Source organism: Onychostruthus taczanowskii, unplaced genomic scaffold (genome assembly GCF_017590055.1).
Source record: "Onychostruthus taczanowskii isolate IOZ18803 unplaced genomic scaffold, ASM1759005v1 scaffold23, whole genome shotgun sequence".
Taxonomy (NCBI): Eukaryota; Metazoa; Chordata; class Aves; order Passeriformes; family Passeridae; genus Onychostruthus; species Onychostruthus taczanowskii.
The window spans coordinates 11,929,158-11,946,335 of NW_024499573.1; positions in this window are offsets into that span (position 1 = coordinate 11,929,158).

Consider the following 17,178-nt stretch of genomic DNA (forward strand, 5'->3'; position numbering starts at 1 on the left):
CTAGAGACTGATGATCCAGTCTGAGAGTCTAATCAGGAAGAGTGCTAGACTTTCTAAAGAGCATAGTTAGATCAGGTTTCTAATCTAGTTCAGCTAGTCTGAATTTTTATATCTTCATGTTATGAAGGAAAAAATAAATGTGCATAGCCATTATCACGGGCAATTTGCCCCCATTCTCAGGGCAGCAGTATAATTAAATTTAGATTTTATTATTTCAAATACAAATCCATGTTATTACTTATTTGGGGGTTGTCAGAGAGCATGTTGGTTTTCTGTTTTCTAGATTCAAGCTCTGTTTGAGACAGTGTTAATCACAAACAAAAGATCAGGGAGGGGACTGTCTTAATCCCGCAGTTTACAGACCAGTCAAAAATGCACAAATAATGGAGAAGAGCAGCATGACCACTTACACAGCACTTTATCTATTAAGCACCTTCTAACCTGGAAGGAGAATGCATACTTAAGCGTATGTTTATGCTACATCCTCCCAGAACCTCACTAAAATATGTTGTTGCTCTCGTAAAAGAAAAAAAGTATATATTTCTCTGGATAGACATATGTTGATTGATCTGAGCTGATCTGTACAAATGGAGACTAAATTATCATCATACCACTCTGCCAAAAGTAGATATATCTCCTTGAGGAATGAAACCATAAGACAGTGCTGAAGATTTAACAGTCAATCTGTCAAGCAAGTGAATCTTCACCAGGAGGCCCATGATATCTGCAGGACAGGTGGCACTTTAATGTTACTAGACTGTGTTAATATTGTAATGTTCTAAACAAAATAGTGTAATGTGGTCAGAATGTAAGTTGGACTTCAAAGATATCGACAAGTAGCTATATTCTATTTGGTTGTTACACATTTTTCACCCTACAGACTATAGCTTTACTTGTTGTGAAGATCTGTGATAATTTGTAAAGAGCATGTAGTCTGAATGTAGTCTGAATGAAAGCTGCATGTATTTAGATTGGATAACGCCTTGGGACATCCATATGGTAGTTGTAAAGATCAATCTGTCTTTTAAAGATAGTGTCCATTTTTCCTAGGAACAACAACAACCAAAAAATGCTGCTGGTTTTTGATTAATGGTCTACATTTATTTTTGGTACTGCATCTTTAGAGATGTCAGTCATGACTTCTGTAAGGCCAGAATGCAGTGTATAACGTTGTATACGTAGCTTGTTACCTGTAGCTATTAGTTGCAGGTTCAGCTGCAACGAATTATTAAAGAAGCAGTTTTCTTAAAGAATGATTCTGTGTAAGTATTGAAGTAAGTATTGGTGCATGACACCATGCTTTTAAGATTGAGGCTGCTATCACAATTTTTTTATACAGTGGCAAAATAGGGCTATGACCATCACTGGGGCAATCAGGAGGTGCCACTACACAAATAATGCTTATTGATCCCCTGTAGCAATGATCATCAGTACAGATATACAACACTTGGCTAAATGAAGTCAGGTACCCGAGGGAAATGCTGATACAAGTAACTAATCCAAGATTCAAATCCTGGGTTATATCATATGGTATTTTCCCATAAGCATGTGCAGTGCAGGCGCTCGTGGCTTGTTCAGGCCTTTGGTCCTAAAGGCATAGAGAGGAAGACCAGCAAAGAGTGCTCTTACTTACTTAAAGGTATCACTTTCCAATGTTGACAATGATTTCCCTGTTATTCAAGAGCAGTGAAAACAGTGAATCACAATATTTCAAGTGGAAGGGATCTCAGAAGCATCCACTCTTGCTCAAAGCAAGGTTATTACTCTGTTCAGATCAGGCTGCTCAGGGATTTGTTTAGTCAACTTGAAACTCTCCAACATGAAACCCAACATGCACAATTTCCCTGACCAATGTTCTCCAGTGCTTTACTGGCCGAGTGGTGAAATACTTTATCTTTAAACAAATGAGCAAACATATTAATTTCAGGTTAACAGACTCATTATTCTCCCTTTTATTTGGGATAGATTCTTTTCTGTTTGTAAAACTGTTTTGCTTTTTTTTTTTTTACTTTTTCATGAACCATGAAAAAGGGAAGACAGTCCTCTTTATGGCCTTATGTTCACCACTCCCACTGGATGTGGTATTTTTAATCTCCACAGGTCTGATCTGCAAAGCCTTACAATCATGTCACAACTGTTGTTTAGCCAAAGGAAAGCTGACAGCTCCTCCTGAGCTGCCCTCGACTTTTATGAATTTTCCTAAAACAGAATTGGATATAATTGGTTATAACCTTGGCCCTGAAAGCGACAATGAGGTTTACAGTCCATGAATGCACTTTTCCTTTAAATTAGGCTTTGACACCGGTATTCTCTCAGGTTGCATGCCTTCATGGAAGAAAATAACAATTTTGCACCAATTAAGAGAACTCTTAAAAGCTGTTGACCATACAAGTGGATACAGTTTTCAGTAAAGCTGAAGCTGTTTGTGCTGGTTGATTTTCAGCTGTTTATTTTCTTTAAGACTTTCTGTCTTATTCATAAAATTAGTATGACAACAAAACCCTGTCATGTCTGAACTCTCATGTAATTCAGACCACAGAATTTCCCAAAATTGTTTTTTCAGGGAAGAAATTATGGTTAAGTATCTTAGTAAACAAGCAAAAATAGTAAAAATGTTTCATGAAGGATGCATTTTCAAAAACTATTTTCACTAAAATTGGTGTATGCAGTGGATAATGCACAAAGAGACAATGGAGAGATTTGTAAAGTTGGTCATGACTTGAACCTCATGTTTTTGTAATTTGTTGAAATGAAACACAGAATTATATATAAACTGACTTTCAGCAACCAACACCTTAATTGTGTCATAATGTACTAAATTCGTGACAAAAGTTAATGATTAAGCATGATGTTTTTGGAGACCGTATCTTGCAGTTATGAACAGTTAGGTTGGTAGTACTGGGAAAGTAGGCTCTCAGCAGGATTATTAACTTGTTTTGCCAGAAGTTTAGGGAACAGGTCAGACTCAACGTTTGAGATTATTTGTTATTATTACTAACTTATTTTTAAAGCTTTTAGGAATGTTTTAAGTAAAAAATTAACAACCCTGCAGTGCAGGGATTAATATTGTTATTATATTCCCCACCTGAGATCATTGAAATGGAGGAAAAAGAATTTCAGAGTGTGGTGATCTGTGTACCCTAGGAGAGGATCTAGCTTGGACTGCAGGCACAGATCACTGTGCTGATCTCCAGCAGAAATACACTCTTCATGAATTGCTATTATATTCCTTGTTTTGACCAGAATTTGTATTAGGACAAATGGTGGGAATGCACCTATAATTATTTTAAGAGTTGATTAATATATGATGACATTAACTATTTGTAAATTGCTTTGTTCCTAATTTCCATATAAAAGGTGGAGGGGTTTTTTTGGTTTTTTTTTTTTTTTTTTTTTTTAAATCAGATGAGCCTAATTAGCTGACTTATAGTACATAAGTAATATTTGTGACTTACTATTTATTTGTGATTTCATTCCTGATTAATTAGAAGGAGCTTTTGCCATGTTCTTCACTGGGGATATGTGCCTGGTCTTTGTTCTCATTTTCTATGGCTATGCTATTTTTAGTGTATTTTCACTTTATTTTGGAAGATGTGCATTTACATTAGCAGAAACCACAAACCATGTGTACCCTGGAAATACCTTCTTGACTTTTCAATTTTGCAATAGGCAATCAGGTCAGTCTTGCAGCGTAAATCCCTTTATGTACATTTAAAATTAAATTACTGTGTTTGTTTACTGCCAGGGTCTAGCTTGTTTAAAATCAACCAACCTATAGCTCAAGGGCTCACTGAAGAGCAGTGCAGCACAGCAGCTCAGGAAGAGTGTAGCAAAAAAAAATCCTGGATCATACAACTCTTTGATTAGGTGCAGATAATAAACCACCTTGCATGTGAGTAACAACAACAAAAATACTCTTGCATGTTATGTGCAGCTGCTGGCAGGACTGGAAGGCTTCTAGTGACCCCTTAGATGTCCAGAAGTCTAGTCTTGCCCTCTCTCCTGCCCTGCCCTTGGCAGCCTACAGCAGGATGCCACTATCTCTGATGGTGACACCCTGCTGCCCCAGAGCACCTGAGGGCATCCCCCAGTGGTCAGGCCTGCACGTACATCAGATCACTTTGCAGCAATTAGTCAGAAATTATGACTTCTGTTATCAGCTTAGTTCTTTGTCTCTGCAAACCTAATTTGATGGTTTATGGTTTTAACAATCACTTGAATTCTTGTCAGTGTTATTTCCTAATACTTTTGCCTTTTGTGTTTGGAAGCTTATGTTATGTTATTTTACCTGCACAGTGTTCAATTTCTGCAAAATTTTCCTTTACAATACAAATCTACTATTTTAAAAATAAATATTTTCTGAATGCTGTACAGTCCAACATGTTTATCATTAACAAGAGCTGAAGTTATGATCTGCAAAGAAAAGCAATTTGTCAATGAAAGTGCATGAGATTTCTTAAAACTTTTTTAATTCTTACAGCTCAACTCTTCATATATATATATATATATATATGGCAGAGGAAAATACTTGCTGAGAATAATTTAAATTTTCCGGATATTGAAAAAGTCCACTTTTAAAATAATTTTAAAAAGAGAAAGATCTTTCAGCTTTGAAAAGCAGTTGTAGTAAAAAAATCTGTTCTCTGCCAAGTTCCTCTACAAACACAGAATAAATATATCACAACCTCAAACTGTCTCAAGATTAATCAGAAATTAGAAGGTCAGGAAGCAAGGCATATGCCTATGAAAAATAGCTCTTTAGCACTTGGTTTCTGATTCAGGAATAACCATTTTAGGTCATGATGTTGGAGCAGACCAACAAAGATAGCTGGAAGAGTCACTTCCAAACATTTCATTTGGGCATCTTTCAGTGGAGGGCCTCAGATTCTGCCATCTTCAGTTGTGGCAAATGTGGAAACTTGGGTGAAAATTTCAGATTGCTGTTTATTTTCTTTCTATCTTATTCATAAAATGAATATGACAACAAAACCCTGTCATGTCTGAACTCTCATGATATTTGCAAAATATCTGTACAAGATGTAGGATAAAAGGTACCACAAGAAGTCTAAAGAACCAGCAAGCTGATACACCCAAAACTATCCAAAATAAAATTCTAGTTAAAAGCATGGTCTTGTCCTCAGGCATCAATCTAAGAATGCTGCAGGGCATTTTTGTGCATCTTGCTTCCTTCCTATAGAGATTTCCATTTTCATCTTCCAACATCCTCTAACAACACAGGAAGCATGAAAACTTTTTGTGATCCTTCCTCAAATGCTGACAAATTTGAATCCCCATCTTTTACATCTCAAGAGAGACCAGTGTTACCAGGATCAGCCTTCTTCTGACAGACCTTAGAGCCAGCAGAAAAAAAATTCTTGAGCCCCAAAAATAGAGCTTTAAGTAAATAACCTGGGCAATGAGCTGGGAGGAGAAGCTCTGGGTCTGGTGGCTGGGACCACAGTCACACCTCTGCTGTGTCACTCTGGTGCCCCCTCCAAGGCACAGGGAGAGACTTTCACCCTGGGAAGCTGAGGATAAGAATGTTTTGCTGTAGCTGGATTCTGGTTTCATACCCCACAGAGAGATACAGGCACAGTGACATTCATAGGTGTCTAAATTAGGAATAAATTTGAAAAACCTAAGAGAGTAGTTTAATATTTCCAGGACTAAGCAGGCAGGCAGATTCACAGATTTTTCTTTGAATGTAACTCTTTAGGTAAGTAATCCTGCAAAAAAAAAAATGTTTCAAAGCCTATCCTAAAACAAAGACAGCTGGTTTTCCAGGCCAGGTGTTTACTTTAAAAATGAAAGTCTTTTTATTATAAGTGGGATCTAAAACAATATCATTCAACAGGCTAAGAGACAAGACTTTTGTCATACACAGAGCATCACTGAGGTAAAGTTTTCTTCATCCTGAACATTTTAATTTATGCTATATGATGTCCATCTTCACCTGTGCTTATCATGAGCGTAGATAGCAAAGCAAGCATATGTACTAAAGCTAAAAAAAATTAGCATCCTAGGCTAAGTCCAGAATAACTAAGCCATAAGCATTTGGTAGTTTTTACTTCTTGTCTCAACAGAGGTAAAAAATGTTTAAATCTCTTGTATTTTGTAGCACTTTCTTGAATACATAACAAATTGGAAAAGCATTTTCTGCTCTCGTAGATGATTTCTCTGAACAATTTCCCCCTTAAGTTATCTTAGAAAGCTCTGTCTCTTATTGCAAAGAAATAAAAGGAAGAAATGAAGAAAAGAAAAGAAAATAAATGTGAAGAGCATGGGAGCAATGAAGAAGAAGAAGAAGAGAGAGGGAGTGTGTGTGAGAGAGAAGCTAACCTATAATCTGCAGTTCTGAGTCTCACCTTTCAAAACTGGTAATGATCCATGTACAAGACTGACAACTTTTCTTGACATTCTTCATGGATTTGAAAAGTTCAGCTTGCATAATATAGAAAACCATGTGGTGGCTAGCTCTTTCTTTAGATGTTATTATAGTGCATCAGAGGAGAAGGAAATGGATGGCATAGATAATACTGTAAGTTTTCCTGTTCTCACTGTGATAGCAGATGGAGTTTTGCACCCATTAAGAATAATCCTTCAATTTCAATAAGTCTTTAACCCTTTCCTAATTACACTGCATATTTTCAGTGTAGCAGCTATTGAATAAATGGCTTCGGCAGTATCTCATGGGTGACATTTTCGAACTCCGCTCTTGAAATTCTTAGGTGTGGAATACTCTTATGTAACAGTGAAGTATGACTAAAGCCTTATAACAAAGCTGAACTTCCAGTGCCCTCTTGCAGCCACTTACCTCCTTATTCTCAAGTTGTGTTACAGTTACTGTATGATATGAAAGAGAAAATAGGTTATACATGATGTTATACATGATCTTGACACAGTCAATGAAGGTTATTATATGAAGCTGCCAGGTGCTTAGGAGTTTTCTGCTTCTGCTACACAGCTGTGATTGGACTAAACCACAGGAAATCTAAATCTCCTCCTAGCTAATCCAAGATGGAAACTTTCATCTGCTCTTATACCCCTTCAAAGGTGGAAAAGTACAGCAGTAGACAGCTGAACTTGGTCCAGCCAAACAGGTTTTGTTTCTATAATGCTCCCACAAACTGTGTAACAACCAAAGGTAGCTAAATGTTAGTTGGGCCCTAATCCAACCTTTTGCCATGGATTTTACCTTGCACTGTCACCTGGGAGCACAGCTCCTGGGATTGTTGTCGAGGTTGTCTTCTGACAGTAGATACCCATACAAGAATCTTACAGTCCCAGGAGGCATCCTCAACTTGGTTCAGTTTCTGCAACAACCTGTGGAATGCATATCCCCTCAGTACATCTTGGGTCTTCTTCCTTGTCCACACCTGGGAAATGTGAAGCCATCTCTGATTTGAAGCTGTTGAGCTGTTTTCCTGAAAAGTAAGCAGAGTTAGTAGAAAAGCAAAAAATACTGAAAGAAAACAATAGTACTAATTACTGCTAGCTACTGTACTGTGTAGGGCCCTAGCAAAATTGTGAGTGTTCTTTTAGGCTAACAAAGCAAATGAAAGTAAAAAACATTTTCAGAGACTGGTGACAGACAACATTAATGAAAGGTTTGAGCTATGTAGCAGTGGATCAGAACTATAGAAAATCCCACACATTTTACTTTTAAGAATAGCTGTAAGCCCTTGCAGTGTGATTACCCAAGGCTGGGAGCCAAATCCTGCTGAAATCCATTTGTAAATAAAATTCATACATAAATAAAATCACATCACTTGATTATGGTTGCAAATTAAATAGAACTGTTTCCCAAGATATGTGGTCCCCTAGGATAAAATAATGACTTTCAGCAGGACCAAGCAATAAATTGCTAGCATTCTATTGGCTTCTATCTTAATTGTGAAAGTAACTAAATATCAATTGGAATGTGAAACTGGTTTGGGCATTTTTCCATATTTTCCCGTGTCTACAAATACCTCAAAGTATAGTAATAACAAAATGTTTTTGCAGGTACTTATTACTACAATAAATAGTCCTTGCAATTTTGATTATAGCCAAGATACATGCATTGTTAATATGAGAAAGGAGCTTGTATGAACAATACTTGTAAATGCAAAAAGCATGGCAAAATAATTAAACACTTTTAATTTGGTTAACATATTAGTATTTGCAGGAGATAATGTTGCTATTAACTTCAGGAGGTACTGCTCCAGCTGGAAAAAACCCAAAAAAAAGCTAGTGAGAAAAGAGGACTCCATGCAGATGAATGCCAAGTTCATCTACCACAGTTTCAAGAAAGAAGATTCTGGTAGCACAGGAAGTTGTACAATACGGGTTCCAATCCATGACATGTAATTTAAATTTTTCTCACATAAATTAGCCATGTCTCAGCTGGAACCAGAGGATGTGGTGACCAATTGATCAATGCTCCCTGTAATTTTGTGTCTGTGTTTAACATTTTAGCTGCCATCCTGTCACTTACTCAGACTTCAGCTCTAGACTGAAAAAACGAAGATGTTTCTGTAAGTTCCCAAGCATGATGCCAGTGGCCAGTCACAGGTAGATCAGCACAGAGACAACTTATACTTTACCTGGTAGATGAGTCTGATAAGTCTTACTGCTCATGTAATTATCTCTACATAGAAGGAGCATTTCCTTTGTGAAGTTCAGTATCCTAAGTTCCCAGATGCCCAGAAATATTGACAAAATTAGGTATGGAAAAAGCCTTATGTTCAAAAAGTTATGTATGTTTTAAGCAAAGTGTAAGTATTTATCTGACAGAGGAAAGTTTCCAAGGGGATAGCTGCCTAGTGGGTTCTTCATCATTAGACTGTTTTCAATTTCTAAATCACTTGATTATTTTATAATAATTATTTTTAATTTTTTTTCATTTGTTTATGCTTTTCTGGACAGTTTGCACTATATTCACATCCCTTCTAAACCCAGGTGCCACAGAGCTGGGGGCCTTTTAGGGTTCAATTGTGTATAGGCAGGCATTTCTGATAAATCTAGATAAAGCCCCATCAGTTCTGAGTTTGGCAACCCACACTCCTTTTCTACACCCCAAAATGCAGTTTATGCCATTTTTTAATTCCTGTTGGAGAAGCATATTTCTCTGCTTATGAACCACTGCAGACCCTGGACTTTTTCAATCCTACTTTTGTCCAGGTAAGAAGTCCTTAACTTAATGAAGTTAATTTCATTGGAATCTTTCATGAGGAACCTTTAGGAAATCTTTATCCTCACCAAGAAGTTCAACAAGGCCAAAAGCAAGGTGCTGCACCTGGATTGGAGCAAATCCTAATATCAATACAAACTGGGGGATAATGGATTTAGAACAACCTTGTTGACAAAGGACAATGATTTCAACTGAAGGAGGGGAGACTTATATTGGATATAAGGAAGGAAGTCTTTATGAAAAGGGTGGTGGGGCACTAAAACCAGCCATCCAGAGAAGCTGTGGATGTCTCATCCCTGGAAATTGTCAAGACCAGATTGGCTGGGGCTTTGATTGCATTTCAAAATATTTACTCAATTTAGCTACACAGTTTTGAATTCTAAATCTGTCTCCAAAGAGTACAACCCACAAAACATTTCTGTTACCTGCAGGCTTCATTATATCACTCCCTTACATGTTAAATCACCGATTAAAGTAATGCTACAGGAACCCAGAGCCAAAATTTTCTCAAAGACTTATATCTACTAGATATATGCCTCCGCTGTTTTTGGCAAATGACCCTTGTTTTTCAAGCACAGATTTTGAACACACTATATATGTTTTATACCTACACTATATAACTTTCTTGTAGGTCATATCACTCTAAATTAATTAGGAGAATGCAGCGAAACAAAACACTTACTAAACATATACATTACTTTTATTGCTTTTTAATTTACTAGACCAGTCTTGCTGCATAGTCAGAGAAGATGCTTTTTCTGACATGACTGGCTTTTGACAAACTAATGTTGGCTCTTTCTTACCATCTTACTATCCTCAAAATATTTAAAATTGGTTATTTGATTGCTAAAATTCTGTGTATCCAAGCATTCTGTGTATCCAAGTGAGCCTGACACATTTGGTTGCTCATTATTTTCTCATGTCAGACCTTGCTGTGTGCTGTCTTCTCACAAAGAAGTGATTATTCAGAAATTGTTTCATGCAAATTCTTGAAATATTGAAGAGGAAAAACTCAATAAATTATCCCTGGTCTGAGTACATCATATCTATTTAAATGTCCTTCACCTGTTGTTTTTCTATTTTGGATTTCTTCCCATACCCTTTATAATTTCCATTTATTGAGCATTTGGTTACAACTGACGTTTGTATGAAAATTGAAACAGAAGTAAAAGGTCAGAAGACTTTCTCTTCTTGGTGACACAATGTCTACACCTCTTACCCCATAAACTATGGCCTAGACTTTACACTCCTTCAAATGTGTTTGTTAAACAATATTCTGTTGCATCTTTTACATTCTTTGCTACTAGAAATGCATTTTGAATACTGGCTGTGGAGGGTTCTGGAAAGACAAGATCCAATAAGCAGCTACCAGTAAGCAGTCCTAGTTCATGGCTTCTGCTCAGCTTGGTGTCCTTGTGCGTGCCAGGCAGCAGAAGTGTGCACATTATCAGACAACTAAACGTTGGCACACTGTAATTGCAAAAGTCATGGGAGCTCAGATGTTGTACCCTTTATGAGTCTGTTCCACAAAGGTGCACAGAAGTGGCATGGATGTGATTTATCACTAATTTTGTAAGGTAGACAGAAGGTACTTACATACAGTTCAGCTGAGAAAATAGAACTCATTTGCAGGATTACTTAATATTTTACATTAACTTCAATGTTTTTCACAGAATCACAGAATAATGAGGTTGGAAGAGACCTCTAAGATCATCAAGTCCAACCCATGTCCTAACACCTCAACTCAGAATCTAGACTATAGCACCAAGCACCATGTCCAGCCTTTTTTTAAACTCATCCAGAGATGGTGATTCTACTGCCTCTCTGGGAAGAGCATTCCAGTACTTTATTGTACTTTTGGTGAAAATTTTTTTCCTAATATCCAACCCATACCTTCCCTGATGTAGCTTGAGACTGTGTCCTCTGGTTCTATCAGTTGCTGCCTGGTGGTAGAGACTGACCCCCACCTGACCACAACCATCTTCCAGGGAGTTGTAGAGAGTGATAAGGTCACCCCTGAGTCTCCTTTTCTCCAGGTTAAACACCCCCAGCTCCCTCAGCTGTTCCTCACAGGGTTTGTGTTCCCAGCCCGTAACCAGCCTCGTTGCCTCCTCTGGACGCGCTCCAGCGTCTCAAAGTCCTTCCCAAAGTGAGGGGCCAGACTGGACACAGCACTCAAGGTGCTGCCTCACCAGAGCTGAGTACAGGGGAAGAATGACATCTCTGCTCCTGCTGGCCACATTATTCCTAATGCAGGCCAGGATGCCCTTGGCCTTCTTGGTCACCAAGGCTGGCTCATGTTCAACCAGCTGTCGACCAGCAACCCTGGTTTGTTTTTACTTCAAATATGGCAGCCACATGGTATAAGCTATGGCTTTTCTTTACCTCATTTCTTTCTTATTGGGCCACCCATGATAAACAAATCTTGCTAAAAAGGAAATAGAAGAAACCTTCTCAGCGTAAAGTGATACATAATTGGGATTTCTGGCACTTCATGTGTTTGTGCTTCAGGATGTACAACATTACTGAACTAAATATTCAGGAGCATTTTGGAAGTTCTTTAAACATCTGAGCATAAAATTAAAGACATATAAGGATATAATGGAGTAGCAGTTTTGTTTTTTATTTCTGAGAAGCATCTGTATGTATCCAGGTTTTTCTGACTTCACAGAACCTTGCTGAAGTGCCTCCAAGAAGTAAACAATGGCATCTAAAATATTTAAGGAAACAACCACAGCACCATAATGAATACTAACCTATCTCAAGGATAAAGGTCACTAAATCTATTAGTTTCCTTGAGCTTTGCCTGCTGATATTTCCAATTCCTCTAACTGATTTCCTTATTATTTTTAAGATAGGTAACATAATTTGGTCTTGAATTTATTACTGACCTATGCCACTAATTAGACTACAGGTAGCAGTTAAAAAAACACAAGATAGATAATACTAAATAATCACACAAAGACTTTCTGTAGTTTCAGTTTTAATTGGCATTGCCTCAGCTAATTACAGCTAAGTGAAGCTAATATGCAACATTACATATTCAGCTATAAATATATTTGCATCAGAGGTTTTCCATGGATCTATGAAAAAATAATAGCTGATATTCTTGTAGCAACATAAGAATCACCACTCAGGTCTCACTAGGAAAGAGTTTGTGTATAGAATTTCAGTGTAGTGTCTAAGAGAGGACCATGAGAGGGGTCATGGCCTTCTCTTCACTGTTTTTTTGCTGCTTCATTCTAACCAGGAGCTCAACATTCATGTGCTTTTTTTTTAACCAATACTGTTGAAAATATGGAATAAAAACATCTTCACAATCTTCTAGGAGATTGCTGACATTCAAAAGAAGTTGCTCAATATTATCCAAGATAGAATTAATAGTTTTATTGGAACAAGGTGAAAAAACAGAGAAAATGTGCTGAAATTTTCACCATATTCTTTTGTTAAAACTATGCATACTCAAGTTGAAGATGATGTCATACTAACATCTATTTCCCAGAGTACCAATAGCAAAGTCAAATAAGGTTAATTGTTTCCCAGACTGAGAAATAGCTGTAGGTGAAGGAGCCTCTTCCTGAGACAGTAGAGCGCAGTGAAAATAAACATGATCCCTAGATCTCATGGTTTAAAGCCACAGAAGTTAAAGAAAACCTAAAACAGTTACAGAAAACATCAAATCCTTTTTAGAATCTAAAGCAAGGAATCCTGTAAGCTCCCCTAATGGGTGGCTTTCTTCCCTTGCTCATTCAGTTTCCAGATACTTTTTACAAAAATAGTCTTCTCCTGTTTTTCACCCTCCTTTTATCCAGAAGGAAACGTTCAGGCACATGCACAAAGAGGTGGCAATTGTCTGGAGAGCCCTCAGGAGACTAAATTAGGTTTTGGCTGACCTTGTACAGATGTCCACAAAATAATAGAAATGTTCTATTGTACCAAATTGCTACATAGTGAATAAATCCCAAATTTCCAATAACCCTAAAAACTGCTTGGTCAATAGTGCTTTTCCTTTGACAGTTGGCATCAGGTATTTAAGCACTTCCCCATACACAGGAGTGCTAGCACGCAGAGATCTAAAGAAAGAGTTATGACTTATTTAAGGCGCTCTCTTCTTGAAACATCCCTTGAAGATATAGCATCGAGAGAACCTGGCCATTGTAAAAATAAACATCTAACAGGGTCACATGCAGCAAACTAAGACAGATGTCTGCAAATAAATGCAGTTTATTCACAGAATATAGTTTAATTTAATAGTCCTGGGTTTTTGACAAACCTGTGTATTTTTACCAAAGGAAGAATTACTGCTCCCTGGGAATTTAAGACTGTGCTATTTGTTAGTCACTAAATACAAGAACTATTAATGTGACTTCTAGAACTTAAAACCTAATGGTGACTTCAACAATCTGATATAACAATCTGTCTTGTTGGCTCTTAAAGATTCTAGTCATATGAATTTGCCCTTTGATACATTTAACACCAATAACCCTTACCATCACTGGGCTGTATGCTGGTTGGAAAGATCATGGCTCTTTCCTTGTCCTCTGTTCACCCAAAGGAAGATACTCTAAAATGTGAGTTTTGCTAGGAATAAATTAAAATGTTGTGGAAGGGTGCATTCTTGTTGTTATCCTTGTTGTTTGCACTGAAGCTGGATGGGAAAAGTATCCTTTAATTTCATAAAAGGTAAAGGAAAAAAATAGTAGCTGCCGGCATTTATGGTAAGCAAATGACAGATGTGAAAATCTAATAATGCGTTCCTAACAAGAGGGAAGAAGTAAAGATTTATTCACAGACAGCATCTCCAGGAATCCTATTCTGTAAAATTATGGCAATGAAAAATTGCCATGACAGAAATGCACATTAGCACTCCCTTTTGTTCTGTTCTCTTTATCAAATACATATTCAGAAGTGAATTATTATTTATCCAGCTGTTAGACTGTAGAGAGTACAACAATTTTGCTATTTGTTTAGCACTGGAAAAAATGGGAAAAAAGGTATAATCTATGTGTATCTTCAAGACATATTGGTAAAATAATATGTTGGAATCAACTGCATACAGGTGCTGTCTTTGAGAAGCAGCAGGATAGTATTGTCAAACTGCTTATCACTGTCTTCTTCCATTGTGCTACTGGGTATTCTGGCTTGAGACCAGGACACCCTGTCCTTAAAATTATCAATGTGTAAGTGCTTTGCTGGGAGGTGGCCAATGATACCAGGCAAGATGAAGTCCATCGAGCTTTTAATATTGCATTTGTATAGACAAAATTTACAGATAGCATCTGTTGGATATACCCAAGAGTATCTTAATTTGTTCATCATATTTGGGAACCAACCCACGTTGGTTTCTTTCTCTCTGTCATAAATAGATTTACTCTGAACACCATGATATTTATTTATTTATTTAAATTCCACCTGTCCTGTAGGGGATCCAGCTGCCTGACAGGACCAGTGCTTTAAAAATTACAAGCCTAAATATCTGTAAAAAATACATTCTCTTTCAGTAGTAGTGATGATATTTTTATGTTCCAAGACCATCTAACTTAGGGGGTTTTGGAGTTGCCTTCTGCTTTTCTTCATGATCATGGAGAGTGCAGTTACATAAATGAGAGCAAAAATGAGGTAATACTTTTTCAAAACTTATCTTAAAACTGTAAAATTATGCCAGAGGCAATTATTCTCCTGCTTTCCCTTTTCTTTGACTCCTATCCCTCATGTCTCTTTAGACATTTTTTTTGCTTGGCCAACCTCTGAGCTGCTTACACACAGCTTGTTTGTCATGCAAACAATTCATGAAACCAAAATTAGCCTGAACTGATATTTAAATATTTAATGACTTGGATCCAGAGGCACACATAGATTTCTGCTACATAACCCCCAAAACAATGCATTTAATGGTAGGGATCTTGAGAGATAAATTTTAAATAAACAGGGAAGTCTGTATAATATCATGGAATATCCTTGAAAAGGATGTTGTGGCACAGCCAAACTGGAGATAAGGATGATACCAGAATTGCAATAGAAACCAATAGCTCTTGCACACTTAATTTAAATTTTCTAAATTTAAAAGCCAAGATTGCTTTTCCATTAGAAAAGTCCAAAAGACCATTAATGCTTGCCAAGGAATATTTTCCTTACAATTTCATTAATACTTATGATATGCCTTAAAGAAAAAAACAAAGCACACAAGTAACTTGGAAATCATCTCCAAGTCCTGATGAATGTCCATCAGCAGTGATGCATTTGGTGGGACAGCCTTCCTGCTCCCAGGCTTCCCCAGACTCCTGACGTGGCCTTGGAGAGATCACTCAGCTTTTGCATGGGCAGGAGGAAATATTCTCCATGAACTGCTACCAATTAAACATAATAAATGAATGGATATGTGAGTACCTGTTTAGACCATTGCAGTGACCACACTGATGTTACAGAGGTCCACCTGAGCTTTCTATCACAAATAAATTAATCAAGAACAGCTCATCTATATAAAAATGCTATCCCTGCTGTGCAGCCAGGAGCCATGCTGTCTGCATTATAGTGATTAGTCAAATCAGTTCTGTTGAAAATTAAAACTGCCTGAAGGCAGCTTTATTTCATCTAAATAACTTTTTCACATCTTCATAAAAAATGATAGAGACTCTAGGCATGCTACTGGTTTTAACTGATTTTATTTAAAGCAGATTTGTAACATCATTTGGACATTGGCCCCTTCTTTACATACACAAAGTAAATAATTCATTTTTAAATCCAGAGTTGCTGCTCAAACTAAATTAATATCTGAGTTTCACCAAGTTAAAGTACAGGCTTAAGTAGAAGCTGAGACATTTAAAATCCTGATATTGAAATAGAAAGATACTAGAGAAATACTTTTCTCTGCATGAAACTCTTTGCCCTACATTTTAGCCAACTGCAGTAGAGGTCTTTCAATTAATCCTCTTTCCTGGAGCTCCTTTCTAGTTGCAAGGGAGAGAGAGAGATGCCCCTAGAAGGAAGATTCATTTGACTTAACAGCTATCCTACAAAGCACAGCTTCTGCTCTCTGAAATGACCACTTCTAGAGGCAAGGGAGAGACACCCACTAGAGGATGCTTCGGACAAGATGTTTAAGAGTAAAATAGCTAAATGTCTAGCCTACTCCCAGCTGTTGCCTCAGGATATTTATCACAAACATCCAAAAAACATCAGCTGATTAAACCTGGTGGCAAATGTCCGGGTTCTCCACAGCTGCTGGCAGGTGCAGAGGATGTCTGTGCAGTGCAGACCCTGACCCCTCAATACTATCAAATATGGCTGTGGTCTGGGAGCAAAATTAGTAGCTGTACACCTACTGGCTTCTCCATTTTATTGCTCTAAATTGCTCTAAGTTCTCTGCTTGGAATGCCACAGTAATACAGATCTTATTACTGGGCCTTTATTAATCCCTTTTGGCAATTCCTTTAGTGCATTTTCTACCTTACGACAGGTAGAAGAAGTAACTGACAGTCAGTAAACTGTGGCAATTTTCAGGGAGTCTGTGACTCCTGAAGTGATCATTGTCAGTTGGTACAAATTACAGAAATCTTTAGGCTATACTGCCAGTATCTGGATTTCTCAGGTTATGAGGAAAAAAAAAAAAATAAAAAAATCAAGGCTATTTTCTACTTTTCTCAGCAAAAGAAAAGGAAAATTTATCCCTGTATGTTAGATTAAGACAAAAAAAAAAAGCAATAAAACAAAACCAAATTTCTCAATAATTTGTTTCATATGAGAAAGACATCAAAATCATAATTAATTATGTTGAATCTTTTAGATATGGTCTCCAGGACTATGGAGAAACCACCAAGGTCTCAGCTTGCTCCAAACACTAGCCCATCAACCCTGATTCACAAAGGCAGTCCAACAGAAGGAGTCCTAAAGTCATTACTGATTGTTCAGTGTTTCATCTCAAGTTACTTTCTCTGAGAAATAAGTTTTAAACCCATAGCAGGGCTATAACATTACTGACACCATGAAGATATGCTGGGATGATTCCT